The following is a 21075-nucleotide window of genomic DNA, read 5'->3' as shown; positions in this document are numbered from 1 at the left end:
TAAGCGTCGTGCAGGTCTTGAAGATAGCCGGTCCCACGGGTCTCGTCGCACCCACGAATCTCAGCTGGGCTGATGATGCAGGTAGAGGTCAGAGATGGCAGGGAATCCGGGTCTCGTCGAGCTGGGCAGTCTTGATCCGGAGGATGTACGTGCAGCAAACCGCAAGCGCTTAGGTGGTGCCTGCTGGTGCAGGGTGGCTACTCCTTAGCCACAAGGGAGAGTCTTCAGAGAATGACAAGAGTTCCTTTCGTGGAAAGTAGTTCAAGTTTCAAGATTATCCAATTTGGGAAGGGTGCCCGCTCCTACCTTTATTCTAAGAAAAGGGGCTGGCACGCGACTAGGTCCTGCCCATGGGTGGGACCAGGAGGGGGGTGGTTACACCCCTCTCCTTTGTCCGGTTTCTCCCCAGCTCAGGGGCTGGTGTGCCCCTGGAACTGGTTTGAGCCGGCATATGCACAGTGAGCACCAGGGTGCCACTTGCAGTCACCTTCCTTTCAGCCCTGCCTACCTGGGATACACAAAATCCTGTCTGGGATGGTGCTGGCACCGCCCCTGACAGGAAACCCTTTGTCCAGGCCTCCCTCGCTGGAAGGACTCCCAGCAGCAGGAGGTCAGACTTGTGTCTGTGGTGGCAGCATCCATTTTGTGATGCTGAGGCTTGAGTTGACTTTAACCGGGGTTCACAGTTACATACATGTCGTGTCCCTCTAGAAAGGTGGAATGCTAACCCCGTCGCCAGAATTGGCGAGGGGTTAGTATTCCAATTCGTATGACACCTTACTCGACATGTTTTGATAATGCTATGCCAAAGTTAGCATTCGACCGCGAGGTTCATAATGCACTTAAGAGTATATGGTATAGCGTTATCATGGAACAGCTATGAGGACTTGGTTCCGCAAGCTGCTAACGGGCTCAGCTCATGCCAGAGCACCATCTCACATAATTCCAAGCACTCTGCCTTCAGGATTGATAAGGCCTGCCATAGGAGTAACTGATAGGAATATATGTGTCCATTTTAGGGTTAGATATAGGCATACTATATCTAAAGCAAAGGGTGATTACACCACCTTGCCCCAGCTGTCGTGCAGCCAGTTGTGTCAGATTTGGGTGGCCAGCAAGGGGTGGCATAATACATATTGCAGCCCCTGGTGGCCCTGGGTACACCTATGCCCTGGATACCTAAGGTATACTGTACAGGGACTGATAAGGTGGCCCAGTACCAATTGGTAAATGCACCTAAGGTACATGCTTGTCAATTTAGAGAGAGAACAGCTAGGCTGTGGGTCTGATTAGCAGGCCCACAGCCAGGGAAAGTCGTAAACCAGTGAAGCAAAAAGCAAAAATCTGGGGTGGCCATGGGATTGCAGACCCCACTCTCCTACAGCTAGCACCTCCCAAGGCAGGAAACCCTTTGTCCAGGCCTCCCTCGCTGCAAAGGACTCCCAGCAGCAGGAGGTCAGACTTGTGTCTGTGGTGGCAGCATCCATTTTGTGATGCTGAGGCTCTGCTTAACTTTAACCGGGGTTCACAGTTACATACATGTCGTGTCCCTCTAAAAGGGTGGAATGCTACCCCCGTCGCCAGAACTGGCGAGAGGGTAGTATTCCAATTCGTATGACACCTTACTCGACATGTTTTGATAACGCTATACCAAAGTTAGCAATAACCGCGAGGATTATAATGCACTTAAGAGTATATGGTATAGCGTTATCATGGAAACAGCTAAAGGACTTGTTTCGAAAGCTGTAGACAGGCTCAGCTCATGCTAGAGCACCATCTCACATAATTCCAAGCACTCTGCCTTCAGGATTGATAAGGCCTGCCATAGGAGTGACTTATAGGAGTATATGTGTCAATTTTGGGGTTAGATATAGGTATACTGTAGGAGAGTAGGGTCTGCAATCCTATGATCACCCAGATTTTTGCTTTTTGCTGCACTGGTTTACGACTTTCCCTGGCTGTGGGCCTGCTAATCAGACCCACAGCCTAGCTGTTCTCTCTATCCAAATTGTACTCAGGTACTGAATTGGCACTGGGCCCTCTCCAAGTCCCTGTACCCAGGGCTGAGGTGTACCCAGAAGTCTCCCAGGGGCTGAAGCATGTATTATGCCACCCCTGGGCTGACTAACTAAACTGACACAACTGGCTGCACGACAGCTGGGGCAAGGTGGTGTACTCACCCTTTGCTTTAGATATAGTATACCTATATCTAACCCTAAAATGGACACACAGATCTCCTATCAGTCCCTCCTATGGCAGGCCTTAACAATCCTGAAGGCAGAGTGCTTGGAATCGTGTGAGATGGTGCTCTGGCATGAGCTGAGCCTGTCTGCGGCTTTCGGGATCCATCCCTTAGCCGTTTCCATGATATCGCATACCATATACTCTTAAGTGCATTATAATCCTCGCGGTTATATGCCAACTCTGGTATCGCTTTATCAAAACATGTCGAGTAAGGTGTCATACGAATTGGAATACTAACCCCTCGCCAATTCTGGCGACGGGGTTAGCATTCCACCCTTCTAGAGGGACACGACATGTATGTAACCCCTAACCCCGGTTAAAGTCAAACAGAGCCTCAGCTCCACAAAATGGATGCTGCCACCGAGACACAAGTCTGCCCTCCTGCTGCTGGGAGTCCTCCCAGAGCAGGAGATAAGGACAAAGGGTTTCCTGCCAGGGGCGGTGCCAGCACCGTCCCAGACAGGGTTTTGTGTATTGTAGGTAGGCAGGGCTTTAGAGGAAGGTGACTGCACGTGGCACCCCGGTGCTCACTGTGCATAGGCTGGCTGGAACCAGTTCCAGGGTCACTCCAGACCCTGTGCTGGGGAAAAGCCCGCCAAGGAAGTGGGTGTAACCACCCCCCTCCTAGTCCCACCCCTAGGGCAGGACTTAGTCGCGTGCCAGCCCCTTTTTACAGGATAAAGGTAGGAACTGGCCCCCTTCCAAATCAGATCATCTTTGAATCCTGAAACTACTTTCCACGAAAGGAACTCAAGACTTCTTCCTAAGATTTCTCCCTTGTGACTAAGGAGTAGTCACCCTGCATCCGCAGGCACCATCTTAAGAACACTGCGGTCTGCTGCAAGTCTCTCCTCCGGATCAAGACTGCCCAGCTCGACGAGAACCGGCTTCCCTGGCACCTCTGACCTCTACCTGCATCATCAGTCACGCTGAGATTCGTGGGTGTGACGAGACCTCGAGGGACCGGCCATCTTCAAGACTGCACGACTTCTTTCCAGCAAGCCCGCCGAGTAATTTCCTGGTGAGTGCTTTGGGGTCCGAGAAGCCCCGACCCTGAGCAGCTCCAGCACCGAAGTGCAGCCTCCCAGCATCTCCACGATCTGCGTGGGGCCCTTCTGCTTTTTGCTGCTCACCGCGTTGTTTGGCTACTAGCCCGCTGGCTTGGGGCCTTCTGAACGACGCCCGACGACATTTCTGCTGCTGGTCTGGTTGCTCCAGGCGGGCCCTTGCTCCCTTCCAAAAGAGGAGCACCCCGGACCCTCCTGGTCCACTCAAGACGCCATTTTGAGTCCACCGCGTGGGCTTGAATTAACCAAGGCTTGTTGCCCAATCCTGGGTAACTTCGACGCCGACAGCTTCATCCATCGTGGGACAGCTCGCCTCTCCATCTTGGTCGCCGACAACGCCTCCTGGTCCGTGAGATCTGCAGAGCCAGCGTCGCCCACTCACCTAGTCGAGGTGACTTCGCCCGGCACCATCCTGGTGCCCACTTAATCACTGGCTAGTGATTCAAGAACTTGGTCCCCTCTGCTTTCAGGTTTCTTCTTCCTCGATCCAGGCTTGGATCCAACGAACTTTCCTTCACTGGTCGCCTGCCAGCAACTTCCTTCTTCCAGGCTCCTGGTCCGGCAACGAGATCCCCGACGTCTTTTCAGACCTATGCAGCTGCAGCCCCTGGGCTAGGTAACTTCGGCACTTCGGTGTCCCAGCATAGCCTCACTATCCTAGGGTCAGGATCCACTGTCGTTTTCTTCCCACCAGGTCGGGTTCGCCCGTGAACACTAACTTTGCCTTTACTAGCTCCCATAGACTTTGTCCCGCATCCCGCGTGAGAGTGCACACTCTGCACCCGAGTCCCCTAGGTCTCCTAGAAGTAATCTAACGATTCTATAGTCAAGTCCTAGCGAGTCCAAAGCCTATTAGTACTGTACTTACCTGCTAGTAATTTCGCATTCCACTTTTAAAGTATATGGTTTTTCGTGCCCCTCGGGCATTTGTGTATAACGTGCTAACTTAAGTATTTTCGTAAGAGTTTTGTTGTGTGCCAAGCACCCTGTCCTCAAAGAGTACAGGGTTGTTGTGATTCTAATAAATACACTGTTTATTTTCATAACACTTGTGTGGTGTCCTTTCACTGGGTGTTCAAGGGGTAATGTGATGGTAAAACAGCTGGCTTAACACGCCCTCTAGAGTCTTAGCCTTAGACTGCTCGTATCCATGCTACTAGGATAGCTGGTCTATAAGGTTGACTTACAACCAATCATCAATAAGGGTTGTTTGGACTGATATATAGTGATCACTAGAATAGTGAACACTGCACATCAGGCCAACTTCTCACATATACTATATCTACAGCAAAGGGGTGATTACACCACCTTGCCCCAGCTGTCTTAGCAGCCAGTTGAGTCAGTTTGGATGGCCAGCCAGGGGTGGCATAATACATGCTGCAGCCCCTGGTAGGCCCCTGGGTGCACCTATGCCCTGGGTACCTAAGGTACACTGTACAGGGACTGATAAGGTGACCCAGTATCCAATTAGATATGTATCCAAGGTACACGGAGTCCATTTTAACAGAGAGAGCAGGAAGCCTGGGGTCCTGAATAGCAGGATCCCAGGCCAACTAAGTCAAAAACCAGCAAAACACTAGGCAAAAAGTTGGGGGTAACCATAGTCAGATATCCACCTTCCTACAAGAATGGATACAGAAGAGCCGGGGACACAAGGAACCACCCTAAATGCGTTTCTAGGTACTCCATGGAGGTCGTATGCAGAGTGGGGACACGACCGGTGCGCAATGTTAGTCATTGGGTAAGTCGCAGTGGCAATTTTAAAGAAGTAGGACCCTTCCCAGTGGACCCGGAAGAAACCCCATGGTAGACAGAAAGTTAAAGAGCCACCCCACCTGTGGATACCCTAGGAACCAGGTTACCTACACATGGCAGGAAAGATGCAGCTGGAGAAGAAGACAAAGGAGTCCGGTGGAACCCAAAGGTGGATTCAGGAACAGAGGTACCTGCAAGCAGAGGGGACAGAGTCCATGCCACTCAGGAGTGACCAGGAGGTGCGGAAGACGAATGCTCACCGATGTCAGAGATGCAGGAGAGGTTTACGGTGCCCTTCAAGTTGCAGCTGTGCGGACCAGGTGACGCTGTAGATGACCAGGAGCTGTTCACGAGCTGTCACACATCGCATGTCGAGAGCCCAGGAATCAGTATCCGATAGGGGCACCAACATGCCTTGGCAGTGGTAAACAACGTAGTTAACAAGAAGGTGCAGCGTTGGGACCAGCAAGGTAAGTCAGAGCAGGCCCGAACAAGCAGGGGAGTCCACCGAAGCCTAAGAACACCTTCACAAGGACCCAATGGGCCGAAGGCACAGGAGTTGCAAGAGGACCTCGAGCAGCTTACCAACGAAGGCCCACGATGCAGAGGAAGCAGTGAGGGTGAAGGTCTTTGCTGCAGGAGTTGCTCGAGGCTGGAGCTTCTTGGAGCCAGAAGATCTCTGGAGGAGAGTCAACAACCCATGGCAAAGGCCAGTCGACGCGGTGCACAGGGTTGCTGTTCTAGCGGTTCCGACGAGAGATACTGGCCTCGAGGCATTTGCAGAACCACCATCTGTGTTGCTGAGCCTTTCAGAGTCCGTGGGAGCCCAGGATCAGTAGACCAGTCAGCTGTGTTGCAGTGCCTGCAGATGCAGGGGAGTGACTCCTTCACTCCAAGAGAGATTCCTTCAGGTAAATGTAAAATGTAAATGTACATGTATTTATATAGCGCAAATCACCGACACGGTATCGAAGCGCTTGCTTAGGGAACCCGGTCTGGTATTCCCCTGTGAGATACCCCGGCAGGGTATCCACAAGGTGAAAGCCAGGCATCCCGCCGCGAGGGGCCGTAGTATCTTGGATGTCTACAGGCCTGGTGAAGAAACTGTAGGCAGCACGGACAAAGACGTTGCAGAAGACCAGCAGGACGATGAGACCAGGAGCAGGAGTCTTCCACGGTGCAGTCTCGGTTCCCAAAGCGAAGTTCAGAGTCTCCAGATGGTCGAAGTTTAAGTGTTATGTGATCTGAATCTTATTCTACGACAAATCTAGGGACCCAGCCACAGGTAAGCCCTTAAGTACCCTCAGGAAAGGGTTGGGACGATTTCTCTCAGAGGAAGGGCTGGACAGTGGGGAGGATATTCCCATGTCCTTTGTCCAGTTTTGCGCCAGAGCAGGAGCCAATGGCGCCCTGAACTGGTGCCCTTCAAGCAGTCTCAGTGGCACTGGTATGCGGCCGCACCCTGTCCCAATACACTAAACCCTGTCTGGGAGGTGGTCACACCTTCCTGTGACAAGATATCTTTTAATCTACCTTCCCCTGCTCGAGCTTGGCTCAGCAGCAGTAGGGCAGAAACAAGTCTCTGGTCGGCAGCAACCCTAGCTTTTTGTCTGGTTCTAGAAGACTGGTACCGGGAGCACTGATGGCCTCCCGGAGGATCCTTATAATGCATGGAATCATACCCTACCACACCGTTTATGGTGTGGGAGTATGATTCCAACATGTTTGATACCAAACATGACAGGATTCGTTACAGCCAGTTTATAGAGGCCACTGCGTAATGATGCATGGCCACTCTGTATGTTATAATGGCTGATGCACTTACAACCTGGGAGAATGGACTCCGAAGGTTGTAGGGGTGCCCCACTCATGCAGGGGCACCCTCACACTTAGGACCAAGCACCCTGCCTTCAGGATTGAAAGGCACGCCTTTGGGAGACTTATAGGTTGTAAGTGTAGTGACTTCAGATATAGGGAAAACTATATTGGCTTTAAGTGGTGCTAGCACCAGCTTACACAGGCTGCAATGGCGTGCCTGGGGTGACCTTTGGTGTACCTATGCCCTGGGTACCTTGGCACCATATACTAGGGACTTACAAGGGTTCTCCAGTAGCCAATCTGGAGTGTAACTAGTTACACACCATGTCCAATTTAGAGAAGAAGCACATAGACTGGGGTCCTGATTAGCAGGATCCCAGTCGACTAGTCAGAAAAACATAGCAACACCAGGAAAAAAGTGGGGAAAACATGCAGAAGGATCCTACCTCCTACACTGGCTTTCATCTGGGCTGCTCTGGACACAGTGCAGTTTCTGGCCTATCCTCCTGAGCAGCGAGTCCAGGATTTTCAGGTTATGATTCCCATGTTTCAGCCTCTATCCTCGATTTCAGTGAGAATGACTGAGACTGTTGGGCCTCATGCATCCTGTTGGTAAGCATGCCAGGTGGCGTATGTGGGCTCTGCAGTGGGACTTGAAGTTCCAGTGGGACAGCATCTAGGAAATATCACCGACATGGTCCAGATCTCGGAAGGAACTGCGAAAAATCTGCAGTGGTGGCTGACAAACCCGGATTGTGTCAACAGCACACAACCTCTCCCTTCCCCAACCAGATCTCACAGTTGTGACAGATGCGTCACTTCTGGGATGGGGAGGCCAACTGGGAGATGTGAAGATCAGGGGACACTGGTCTCTGGCGCAGTCTGGCTCCACATTTGTTTGAGCTTTAAGGGAGTAGATTGGGATTGAGGCATGTTTCCCTCTGTCAAGGGGGAGATAGTGCAGGTGATCAAAGACAACACCACCGCCATTTGCACTGCAACAAGCAGAGCGGGGTGGGGTCGTGGACCCTTTGTTGAGAGGCTCAGCGTCTCTGGACATGGCTGGAACAGCAGGGGATAACCTTGGTCGTTTAACACCTGGCAGGTTCTCTAAACGTCAGGGCGGGCGAACTCAGCCATCAAAGCGTAGCAGATCACGAATCATGTATCCATTTGGAGCTGGCGCAACATCTCCTTCATCGCTGGGGAGATGCACAAGTTACTACTTGTGTAACGATATATCTGTAAGAGACATTAATTAGTGATAGATTCCTTACCTTAGAATATCCCCAGGCGTCAGACTGGATCCGGAAAATTTTGCGTAGCAATACCCCTGCGCGCCGGCAGGCGTCGTCCGCGGCTCCGCGTCCGTCGTCGGCGCCATAAGCGCCGGAATGACGTCGAAGTACTTAGACGCCGCCCATGCGCGCTGACGTCAATTCTGATACACAGCTTTTCCGCGCCAGATACGCAGAGCCATGATAGAACCAACACTGGTGCCATGAAACTAGGGCCCTAAAAGGGGATGACCTTAACCCTAGATATCGGTTCGCAGAACGGGGAGGATGGGTGAGTCGGTAAGGAATCTATCACTAACTAATGTCTCTTACAGATATATCGGTACACAAGTAGTAACTTGTGCATCTGAAAGAGACACGTTAGTGATATATTCCTTACCTTAGAATAGATACCCCAGCAATACCAACCCCGGTGATGGTTCTGCGAACCAATAATCACACCAGAAAGTCCTGGAGGACGGAACAGCCAAAGAAGCCATCCCTCCGGACTTGACTGTCCAGGCAGTAGTGTCTTGCAAACGTGTGCAGCGAGGCCCACGTAGCTGCCTGGCAAATATCCTGCAAGGGCACACCCCGGCCCAGGGCAGTCCGGCCCAGGGCAGTTGTAGTAGCCATGGCCCGGGTGGAATGAGCCCGCAATCCAACAGGGGGCTCCTTCTTAGCCAAGTGTAACATGCCTGGATACACAAAATGATCCACCGCGAGATGGCCCGCTTGTGCACCGCTTTTCCCTTCTTAGCGCCCACGTAACCAACAAAGAGTTGGTCATCCACCCGGAACTGGCGTGTGCGATCCAAATAGAATGAAAGCACACGTTTTGGGTCCAGACGGTGGAGCCGCTCTTCCTCTTTAGAGGGATGCTGTGGCGGAAAGAAGGTGGGCAAGTTAATGGACTTCCCGATGTGGAAGGCCGTGACAACCTTGGGCAGGAAAGAGGGTCTTGTCCGCAACACAACCTTGTCCGGATGGACAGAGAGGGAAGGAGGTGTGGAAGAAAGAGCCTGGAGCTCACTCACTCACCTGGCAGAGGTGATGGCAACCAGGAAAGCAGTCTTCAGAGTAAGAAGACGGAAAGGACAGTTATGGAGCGGCTCAAAGGGAGCACAGATTAGGTAAGTAAGAACAAGGTTCAAGTCCCACTGGGGCATCACGAAAGGAACAGGAGGGAACATGTGTGTGATGCCCTTCAAAAACCTATTTACAATTGGGGACTTGAACAATGAAGGCTGATCAGGTAGCCTTAAGAAGGTGGAATGGGCAGAAAGGTACCCCTTGATAGTGCCCAGAGCAGAGCCCTGCTGGGCAAGAGAAAGAAGGAAGAGGAGAACCTCAGAAAGGGGTGCAGACAGTGGATCCACAGCCTTTGCTGTGCACCATGCCACAAATCTGCTCCACCTGCAGGCGTATACAGACTTTGTGGAGGGACGCCTGGCTGCCAGAATGACATTACAGACTTCAGGAGGCAAGTTAAATGGCCTCAACTGCAGCGCTCAATCTCCAAGCTTGTAGGTGGAGACTGGACAGGTTCGGGTGGAGAACCGCCCCCTGCTGCTGCGACAGAAGGTCCTCCCGAAGAGGCAGATGAATCAGGGAATCGACTGACATGCCGAGTAGCTCGGGATACCAGTATCTTCGTGCCCAGTCCGGAGCCACAAGGATAACCTGGGCCCTGTCGCCCCTGATCTTCTTCAGCACTCTGGGCAGAAGTGGTATAGGCGGAAAGGCGTACAATAGACCGCAACTCCACTCGCGGCGAAAAGCGTCTCCGAGCGAGTGCCGCCTTGGAAATTCCAACACGCAGAACTGATGACATTGCGCGTTCTCTTCTGTGGCGAATAGATCTAACCAAGGCTCTCCCCACTGCTGAAAGAGGGCTTGCGCCACGTCCGAGTTCAGACGCCATTCGTGATCCATCATGCACCGACGGCTGAGTTCGTCCGCCCTGGCATTCAGAGAACCTGCCAGGTGTTGAACCACCAGGGTCACGCCCTGATGTTCCAGCCACTGCCAGAGGAGCAGAGCCTCCGGGCATAGGGTCTACGACCGCACCCCGCCCTGTTTGTTGCAGTACCACATGGCGGTGGTGTTGTCCGTGAACACCTGCACTACACTCCCCCGGACAGAGGGGAGGAATGCCTTCAGTGCTAGTCGGATCGCCCGCAGCTCCAAAACGTTGATATGGAGCCGGGACTCCGCCGGAGACCAGAGGCCTCTGAACTCCACCTCTCCCATGTGGCCTCCCCAGCCCTGGAGGGACGCGTCCGTCACAACCACGTGCTCCGGGTGGGGTAGAGAGAGGGACCTGCCACTGACCCATCGCGGTCCGTGAGCCACCACTGCAACTGTCTTGCAGTGCCCTCCGAGATCAAGACATGATCGGACAAGTTGCCCTGATGCTGGGCCCACTGAAACTTCAGGTCCCACTGCAGAGCCCGCATCCGCCACCGGGCGTGATGCACCCGAAGGATGCAGGAGGCCATCAGCCCCAGAAGCCGCAGCGTCAACCTGACCGAGACTCGGGATAAAGGCTGAAAGATCGGAATCAGAGCCTGAATATCCCGAACCCGCTGTTCGGGAGGATAAACCCGAAACTGGGCCGAGTCTAGAACCGCTCCGATGAAGAGGAGCTTCTGAGAGGGACACAGGTGCGTCTTCGGCACGTTGATGGAGAACCCCAGCAGGTGCAGGAGGTCAGCCGTAGTCTGGAGGTGGCTGACGACTGTCTGGGGCGAGCCCACCTTCAACAACCAGTCGTCGAGGTAGGGGAAGACTGACACCCCTAACCTGCGCAGATGAGCTGCGACCACCGCCATCCCTTTCGTGAACACCCGTGGGGCGCTGGTAAGGCCGAAGGAGAGCACGGTAAACTGAAAGTGCTCGTGTCCTACCGTGAACCGCAGGTAACGCCGGAAGGACGGGGATGTGAAGATAAGCATCCTGCAAGTCCAACGCTACCATCCAGTCTCCAGGGCCCAGGGCAGCTAAGACCTGAGCCAAAGTCAGCATCTTGAACTTCTCCTTCCGGAGGAAGCCGTTGGCATTCCGTAGGTCCAAGATAGGGCGTAGGCCCCCTTTGCCCTTCTTGGGTACCAGAAAGTAGTGGGAGTAACAACCACACCCTACTTCTGGCCCAGGAACGCGCTCGATGGCCCCCTTGGCCAAGAGGGCCGTGACTTCCTCTTGCAGAAGTTGCAAGTGATCCCCCGACACGCGGTGGAATTGTGGTGGCATGGCTGGAGGGGTCGCCTCGAAGGGGAGGGAGTAGCCCCTTTGGACGATTTGCAGCACCCACATGTCTGACGTGACAGTGCGCCAGCGGAAGAGGTGATGGCGAACCCTGCCCCCCACTGGCGTCACATGGGCCTGAAAACACGGACTAGGAAGGTTTTGAGGCAGGTGCTGCGGGGGGAGGTGTGGACTGGCCTCGCCGTTGTCCCCGACCGCCGCCACGGCGGTTTTCACGGCCGCCACCGTGCTGTTGAACATTCTGCGGTGCGTGGCTGGCAGCACGTGTGGGGGCACCCCTTCCGTGGCTGCGAAAGGCACCCGATTGCTGGCGTGTGGCCGAGAGGCCCAAGGACTTGGCCGTAGCCCTGGAGTTTTAAAACGCTCAAGCGCATGGTCTGACTTGTCGCCAAAGAGGCGACGGCCATCGAACGGCATGTCCAGAAGAGTGGCCTGGACATCGGCCGAAAAGTTGGCGGACCTCAACCAGGCGTGGCGTCGAACCGCCACCGTCGTTGCCATAGCCCTGCCCAGTGAGTCCATGGTATCCAGCCCACACCGGATGGAATATCGTGCTGCATCTCGGCCCTCCACAAGGGCTTGGGCGAGTGTAGCCCGGACCTCGTCCGGACATTGTGGCAGCACGTTCGTGACCGTGTCCCAAAGGGTGTGGGTGTAGCGGCCCAAGAGGCATGCGGTATTGACAGTCCGCAGTCCCAAACTCAGGAACGAGAACACTTTCTTCCCGAATTGTTCGTACCTCTTGGATTCCCGATCGGGCGGAGCCTTCAGGAATGCGTTCTGGGAAGTGGAGGCCTGGATGACCAGGCTCTCGGGAGTGGGATGGGTGGACAAAAAGCAAGGGTCGCCCGGGGCCGGGCGGTAGCGTCTGGCCACGTTCCTATCCACAGGAGGACCTGTGGCGGGCTTGGACCAAGTGCCCACAAGAACGTCACACAAGGCCTCATTAAACGGCAGCAGAGGCTCAGTGGAGCTTGCCTGCTGTTTAAGGACCTCAGTGAGGAGGTTAGTCCTCATGGCCGCGACGGGGAGCTAAAGGTGTAAGGCCTTGGCCGCCCTCGTCAACACTACACTGTAAGTAGCCCCCTCCTCCGTAGCCACGGGGGAGGGGAGACAAATCCAGTGTCTGGCGAAGTGTCAATTCCACTGGCCTCCCCAAGCTCATATGTCCAGTCCTGTTGAGACTGGCTCTCTTGTGTCAGAGGGTCCACAGACCCCTCCCAATCACCCTCGTCACCCATCTCCTGCAGAGCAGGGTCAACAGACGGGGCCGGTTCGTGGAAATAGAAATCTCCAAAGGCCGTCGTGAGCTCCGGACCGAAGGGAAGATTGGGGACGGCGTCCATAGTGGGCGCCTGGGGCGACACCCGCAGGGCCGGCGCCGGTGAGGTCGTGAGGTCGACCGGCGACGACCCGGAAGCGGATCCAGTGAGTGCCTGCGGCGCCGGGACCGAAGTCGCCGGCGGCGCCGGGGCCGAAACACCCGACGGCGTTAGAGCCGAAGCACCCGGCCCGCTAGGCCCTCCGGCCGGGGCCATTGGGCCTGGAGGCGCCACGGGACCCAGCTGAGAAGGGAGGGACCTCATGGCCATGAGGTACTGCTCGACCTCCTCTGGCGTCGCACCATGCCCAGGGACCCGAAGGTGTGGGGCAGGCGGCGACGCCTGCGACTCCGTCAGGGCCGCGTGTGTGGTGTCACCCAAACCCCCGGCCGCATCGTGCGAGCGTCGGGGTGGGTCGGAGGAACGATGACGCCTCTCCGACCTCTCATGCCTCTTACCTGAGGACTTGGATCCTGACGACCGATGTGCACTCCCGGAGCTGCGAGGACTCCGACCCCGCGACCGGTCCCTTGATCTTCTGTGGGACCGGGACCTGGAGCGGCGCGGGGCCGACTGCCGGAGCTTGAGTCGCTTGCGGGACCGCTCCCGCCTAACATTGGACGTCAGGGCCCGGCAGTCGGAGCAGGTGCGGTCGTCGTGGTTGAAGCCTCAACACTTGAGGCACCGGCGATGGGGGTCGTTAACCGACATAAGTCGGTCGCACTTGGAGCAGGGTTTAAACCCAGGCATCCCTACCGGCACCATCGGAGTCGAAGACTCGAGTAGAGAAATGATCAAAAGATCAAAAAAGTTTAGTCAAAAAAATTACAAAGGGTAGAGCTTCTCCAGATCTGCGCTAGCTGGCGTGGAAAAAAGAAGGACGGACATCAGCGCGCATGGGCGGCGTCTAAGTACTCCGACGACGTAATTCCGGCGCTAACGACTGACGACGGAGCCGCGGACGACGCCTGCCGGCGCGCAGGGGTATTGCTACGCTAAATTTTCCGGATCCAGTCCGACGCCTGGGGATATTCTAAGGTAAGGAATCTATCACTAACGTGTCTCTTTCAGATACATCTTTACGCTGTTGTTCTCTGAATGGTGTGATTTTTGGTCTATGAATGTTTTCTTCTATGTTCCCACATTACAGCCAAAACGAAGAAATTGATACTTTTAAACCGACAACATAATTATGGTAGAGGTGTCTTATTCTACAGGTGTCATTCTTTTTTGTTACAGGTATAAGAGGTTGCGCATGTAGCTATTGTTTCTTAAGGTCTATATCTAGTAGGAGTGAACTCACGGTGCTTATAATGGTTCTTATTTCCGGTCTCCCTCCCTGCTGTTACCATCCTATCTTTCCCTCGCTTGATCCTCCCACTGACCTGTGCCATTACAGCTACTAAGGCTTGGGGATATCAAGAGGTGGACCCTTCTGAGCAACAAACCGATCCTGAGGACAGGCCAACGTGACAGTTCCTTACCTTCGGTGCCGTACTATCTGGTAGAGATTATCTAGGTGCAGATACCTTACAGCCCCACCCATGCCTCCCTGCTTTGCGGACTGATTTTGTTAGGGCTAGGGTTCCTTTTTTTAGGGCTCTAGTTTTGCACAGGACTACGTCACTTACTTCATGGCTCTGAGCTCCTGGAGTGGAAAAAACTGAAAGTACTGACGTCCGTACACCTGGGTGGTGCCTATAAGTGACCGCCATGTCATAACTGTCACTAACAACGCCGATTTCACGCAGAGCCGAATTAAGCCACCCGACAGCGCACACAAGGGGTATTGCAAATGTTGCGTGCGCAAATGTTTCCGGATCCAGCCTGGGAAATTCAAAGGTAAGAAATCTGCAACTAGATTGAGTTTCTACCAAATAATGCGTTACCGAAGGTATGTAACTTTTTCATCATCATTGGTTTGGCAGCTTAACTGATGCAGTAGGCACGGAAAAGAGATTTCAAGCACTCATTACATTCACTTCGTTGATTGCCCTGCTATACTACCCCCAATCCATTTAAAGCAAACATTCTTAGCCTACAAACGGTTTCCAAGGATGTACTTGGCAACCAAAAACCAAATATTCCCCAGGTATAAAATCACAATAAGTGAAGAAGTAAGCATAAAAGGGTACCCTCCCCTATTCAGCTGTTGAAGAGTTAATCTCCCTGGTCTCTGATATGTGTCTAATACCTGTGCTCTTTTCATTCTTGGCGAAGCAAAAACAGTCCATCAGATGGCAATTTACCAGTTTTCTTGTGTAGGATAATGCTCTTGTAAGGTACCTTGATAAACTTGGGGAAAGATTAACTAAATAAATGAAGCCACTGTCACAGGGCCCCAGAAATGAGGCAAGATTAAGCCCCCCACAATGAAATGGTGAAAGTGCACACCCAAATCAAGGCACTCCTGTGCTCTGCTTGAAGGCAGCAGAGACAACAAAGGGCAACTCAATGCTTGCTGGAATGCGTTGGAATAGGACCACATCCCTATGAAGCTACTAGTGTTTAGGGTGAATGGACTCAAACTCTATTTAGGCGGAACCTTACAGAAAAGCGAACAAGAGCATGGTATCTTAAGGGGAGTAAAACAATAAATAAATAAAGATCGCCAAGGAGCAACTACAGGAGTTCCTTGGGGGCTCAATTCAATGCTTAAAGGACTGAGGTTTGAGGCAGACGCCTAGAATATCAAAGCTAAAACATCTACAGTAGCAAGGTCAAGAGAAGTCCTGAAAGCCATGTGGGAAATGACAGATAAAATAATCCTGAATATCAAAAGATAAGCTGCTGGGACAGCAACCGCAAATCCTGAGGTATTAAACCGGAGGAATGGGTGGCCCCTTGTGTCCTCCATATAAACTGCCTGTGCAGCCATGCAGTAAGACTGCGGTATAACAGAACCACAGAGACCCAATAAGGCCATTTAAATGCCCAGTAATAAGGCTCAAAGAGAAGTTAGGAAGATAAAGTTGAGTATTCAAAATCGAAGGAAACATCCTGGACAAAGTGCACTGCAAGGCCTTGATGGGCTCCCTGGGTACAGTGGATTAAAAGGCCATTTAGGTCAAGGGTTCCTGTGGAAAGGCTGGCAGGCCCTCAGATATATTCTTACCATTATGTCCAGAGCTCACCTCATACTTGGTAAAGAGAAGCATATAACCACCACAATCGTCACATGTGTTTAAGGTTACCAGGAGAATCACAAAGTGATCGGCAAAAAGGATAAACGGAGTTGAGGGGATAGAAAAACCAAAAATGGATACCAAAATCGAAACCAAATCCCGGTGTAACTGTACTTTTTACAATATAATGCATGCAAAGACTATAAATTTCTAGCACAGTTTGAATTCGCCAGTCCTGGATATAGCAAAGAGTTCAGAACTGTGCACAATTTGATTTCAGGATATATCCCTCCCCCCCACCCAAGACAATGTAACTTATTCTTTCAACCACAAAAAAACAAGACTCATAGCATCTTTCTGAAGTGTTTATTATTGCAGTTTTCATCTCGGCTATCACTTTTTTCCACTTGAACTTCAAGCATACTGCTTTAAAAACTGACAATTCCAGGGATCAAAATTATTGACAGCTCTAAAAGAAAAAGAGTCCATAAGAGTTCACATGACAAATGTGTGGATGTAATTTTTCTCCAACTTGCTTTTTGCTGGTTTTTAACACTCACAAAAAAAGAAATATAATAATGATTATGAGTTTATTTCCTATGGCATAGATAGTGCAGGCCACATTCTGTGCATTGGAAGTCGACTTCAGTTGTTTGTCTAATGAAGTCGGATGTTGCCAGCTTCCTGAATTGGTTCTTCAGTAACAGAAGGAAGTAAACATTGGGACAGAAAAAATAATCAAATATACAAAGAAAGAGCAAACAAGAGAAAAGAGCGAGACAATGAAAAATAGGAAATCAAAGATTTAAAGTAAATGTATGGAAAACTGGCATAAAAATAGGAACAATAACAGAGTAAGAGAAAAATAGATAGAGAATGATGGTTAGAAAGGGCAAGAAGAAAAAACATAACAGTGGAGAAAACAGAGATAAGAAAAGGCCAGAAACGATCTTAAGAGTGAAAAACTGAAAAATGATTAAGTGGAGAATAGGGAGCTGGGGAATAAATATAGGAAATATATGGTGGCAAGAAATCAACAGGAAATAATGAGCAGGGGTTATGAAGATGTGGAAGAGATACAAGTCACAAGTTTGGGTGACAGTAATAAGAGGTGAACAGAGGAAAGGGAGAACTTGTTGTCTTAACGAACAAGTTACTTACCTTCAGTAAGACACTTTCTGGTAGAGACTATCAAGCTTCGAGTCCCTCACCCTTCCAATATTCCTCAGGCATCAGACTGAATACAGAAACTGTTCACCAGTACCTTTACTGGTCGGAAGGGGGCGCCGTGCTGCTATGCACCAATGCCATTCTGCTCCGGAAATACCGTGCAGGGAATATATTGGTTATCACTCCCGTGCGCAGACATTAGTTGCTTTTGAGACAGACCAACCAAGCACCCAGACGCAGACCACCAAAACTAAATTGTTACACCAGTGTGCAAATTCCTAGACTTTGGATCTTATTAATTGATTTATTGATGGATGGACTGCAATTACAGAACAGGGAGGATGGGAGAACTGGTGAGGAATCGGATGCTAAAGAGACTCTCTACCAGAAAGAGCGTTAGCGAAGGTAAGTAACATGTTCTTTTGAAAGAGATTTCTAGCCACAAATACCTCACCGTTTGAATAGATACCAAAGCAGCACCAATTTGGAGGTGAGTTTGTGGATGGGACTCAAACCAGAAAGTCCAGCAGGACCGAGTGAACAAAATGCCCCTCTCAGTATACCTGGCTATCCAGGCCACTGTGTTTTGTTAATGTGTAGAGGGACGCCCACATACCTACCTGGGCAGGGACACCACAAGCTAACGCAGTTGTTGCAACCACTGCCCTGCCAGAATGAGCACACAGTCCTTCTGAAGGCTGCTTTTCAGCCAATGCGTAGCAGATCTTAATGCAGAGCACGATCCAGCAAGAGATGGCTCTCTTAAGAAGAGATTTGCCTATTTTCCACCCTTGAGAACCCCACAGAGACCTGATCATCCACCTGGTAGTCTTTGATACAATCTATGTAGAAGCTCAGCACTCGGTTGGGGTCCAAGCGATGGAGTCTTTACTCCTCCTTGGAGAGGCGGAGCATAGAAGACCAGCAGGGTGATGGTTTGACTGACGTGCTACAGCGTCAACTTTTGACTGAAAAGATGGTCAAGTCCACAGACTCAGTTTGTCTGGGAAGAAGGTGTTGTAAGGCTGGTTAACAAAGAGCTTGCAGCTCACTAACACGGCTGGGATGTAATGGCAATGAAGAACACTGTCTTGGTGCAAAGCCGCAAGGAACAGCTATGAAGCCGCCCAAATGGGCTGCCCATTAGAAATGTGAGCTACATGTTAAGGTCCCACAGAGGTATGATGAAGGGAGGGAGAGGAAACAAGTTTGAATAAAGAGGGCTGAACTGGCAACCACAAAAAGACCGAAAGAGTCCAAAGGTACCCTTTTAACAGTACCCAGGGCAAGGCCTTACCAGGCTGAGGGCAAAGAGAACAACACATTAGAGACATTGTACTGAAGGGAGTCAAGCTGCCAAGAACATCACCCAGCTACACACTTGCTCCAACAACAAGCGTATTCAGTTCTAGTCTGTGGACGCCTGGCTTCCAAGATGACATTAACCACCTCTGGAGGAAGATTAAAGGTGTTCAGGTGTTGCCACGCATGAAGGTGAAGATTGCATAGGCCTGGGTGCAGAACCCTGCCCTGTAGCTGCGACAGTAGGTTCTCCCAAAGGGGCAGTCTAATAGGAGGACATGCTCAAGCCCAGGTCCTCTGGATACCATACTCTCCCTGCCCAATCTGGAGCAGTAGGATGACTTGGGTGTGGTTGGTCTTTATCATCTTCAGTACTCTGGGCAGGACTGGTATTGGCGGAAAGGCATACTGGAGTCCCGAGTTCCATGTGAGGCGGCATGCGCCTTCGGGTGAGAGTTGGCTTGGAAACTTCAACGTGTAGAAATGCTGCCATTTCAAGTTCTCTGTGATGGCGAACAGATCAAGTCAAGGTTCTCCCCATTCGCGAAAGAGACCTTGCACCACCTCCGGGTATAAGTGCTACTCATGATCTGTAAGGTGCCGATGGCTTCGGGGGTCTGCCCTGGAACTGAATGATCCTAACTGGGGGCTCATTACCAGTAAACTTCTGTGGAGGTCCAGTCACTTCCAGAAGCGCAAGGTCTCCTGGCACAGGGTGGATTGACCCCAACCCACCTTTTATTTAATGCAGTATCACATGGCAGTGGTGGTGTCTGTGAGCAACTGAGCCAACCTCCCTTTGATGGACGGGAGGAAGGGATTCAGCAGCAAGCAGATGACTTGATATGGAGTCGGGGCTCTGCTGGAGACCAGAGGCCTCTGATTTCCACCTCTCCCAGGTGATCACCCCAGCCCAGAAGAGACGCACCAGTCACTACTGTCAAATCTGGATGAGGAAGGGAGAAGGGTCTGCCACTGACCCAATCGCAGTCCGGCAACTACCACTGCAAATGATTTGCCGTCTCCTGCAAACTCCGAATATAATCTAAGAGGTCTCTTTGATGTTGGCTCTACTGAGACTTTAGTTCGCACTGCAGAGCCGACATATGCCACCTAGTGTGCTCAAACAGCAGGATGCAGGAGGTGATCAGTCTCAGCAGTGTCAGAGTCAGCCTCGTAGTCTACCTCACTGAAATCAAACAGAGGATAAAAGATTGGGACCATAGCCTCAATGTCCTGGACACAAACCTAAACCGTGTCCAGAATGGCTCCAATGAAGGGGAGATTCTGGGAAGGATTCAGATGTGACTTTGGCACGTTGATAGTGAACCTCAAAGATGACCACAGTTTGCTATAGTCTGGAGGTGACTGACGACTGCCTGGGATGATCCCAACAGTTAGTTGCTAAAGTAGAAGACTTCCACCCCTGACCTATGAAGATCTGCTTTTACCCTCACTTTCATGAACCACCGAAGGACACTAGTTAGACCAAATGGGAGCACAACAAACTGAAAAAGCTCCTACTGCCCCATAAACTGCAGGTAATGTTGGTGGGCGAGCAGGATGGGTATATAGAAATAGGCATGCTGCAGATCCAAAGCAACCCATCCAGCCTCCAGGGTCTAAGCCAGGCAAGACCTGAGCCAATGTGAGCATTTAAAATGTTTCCTTCTGGAGGAAGGCACTCAGAAGGCGCAGGTCTAAAATACGCTGAAGGGCTCTGTCATTTTTAGGCCCCAGGAATAGCAGCCACATCCTACTTGTGACACAGTCACCCACTCAATAGCTAATTTGGCTAAATAGAAAGATGGTCTTAAGTCAGTCACTGTAGAGAAGGCGAAAGGTAAGGTGGTGTGGAAATGAAGGGAAGGCATAACCATCTCGAACAGATGGCAGGATGCACCTGTCTGATGAGAAGGCCTGCCAACCTGACAAGAATCATCAGATCCTGCCTCCCACCGGGTGGCTATGTTTAACTAAGGGCATGCTAAAGGGGTTTTGAGGGTGGTGCTATGGGAGCAGACTGGGTGGCCTGTTGACCTTGGCCACAGGGGCTGTGGGCACCACGGCCGCGACCACAAACTTGCTGGGCACCATGCTAGGGTTGGATTGGCTGGTGGTATGGGGTACCTATGCCGAAACCATGAAAAGAACGATAGGATTAATGCGGCTGGCAAGGTACGGCAGATGGGTACAAGGAGCATGATGTAGCACTGCTCTCCTTGAAGGGCTCAAGAGCAGAATCTGCCTAGTCCTCAAACAGTAGAGAGCCATTTAATGGAATGTCCACGAGGGACAATGAAACATCGAAAAAATGGTGGACCGCATTCAGGCATGGCACCAAATGGCAACACTGGCGCCAGTGGCCTGCCCACTAGAATCGATGGTGTCCAAGTCACAATGAATCATTTACTTAGCAGCATCTTGACCATCCTGCATGGTTTGGGCAAGGGCAGGTCGGAGATCTTAGAGGACACCTCGAATGACTTGAGCCAACGGATTTCAAAAAGTGTGGGAATAACACCCCAGCAGGCAGCTGTTTTTCACAGACCTGAGCACGAAGTTGGGAGAAGAAAATACTCACTTGACAAAGGTTTCAACACATTTAGACTGTTTGGGAGAGTAGTTGGAATTACTTGTGGACACTTGCACCAACAACCTCTCAAAGGAGGGGGAGATAGGAAAGCGGGATTACCCGGGCAGGGCAATGGTGTGGTACAATCTGGCG

The sequence above is a fragment of the Lissotriton helveticus genome, chromosome 10 (genome assembly GCF_964261635.1).
Source record: "Lissotriton helveticus chromosome 10, aLisHel1.1, whole genome shotgun sequence".
Classification (NCBI taxonomy): Eukaryota; Metazoa; Chordata; class Amphibia; order Caudata; family Salamandridae; genus Lissotriton; species Lissotriton helveticus.
The sequence above is the reverse complement of the archived record's forward strand: the minus strand, read 5'-3'. Positions refer to the sequence as shown.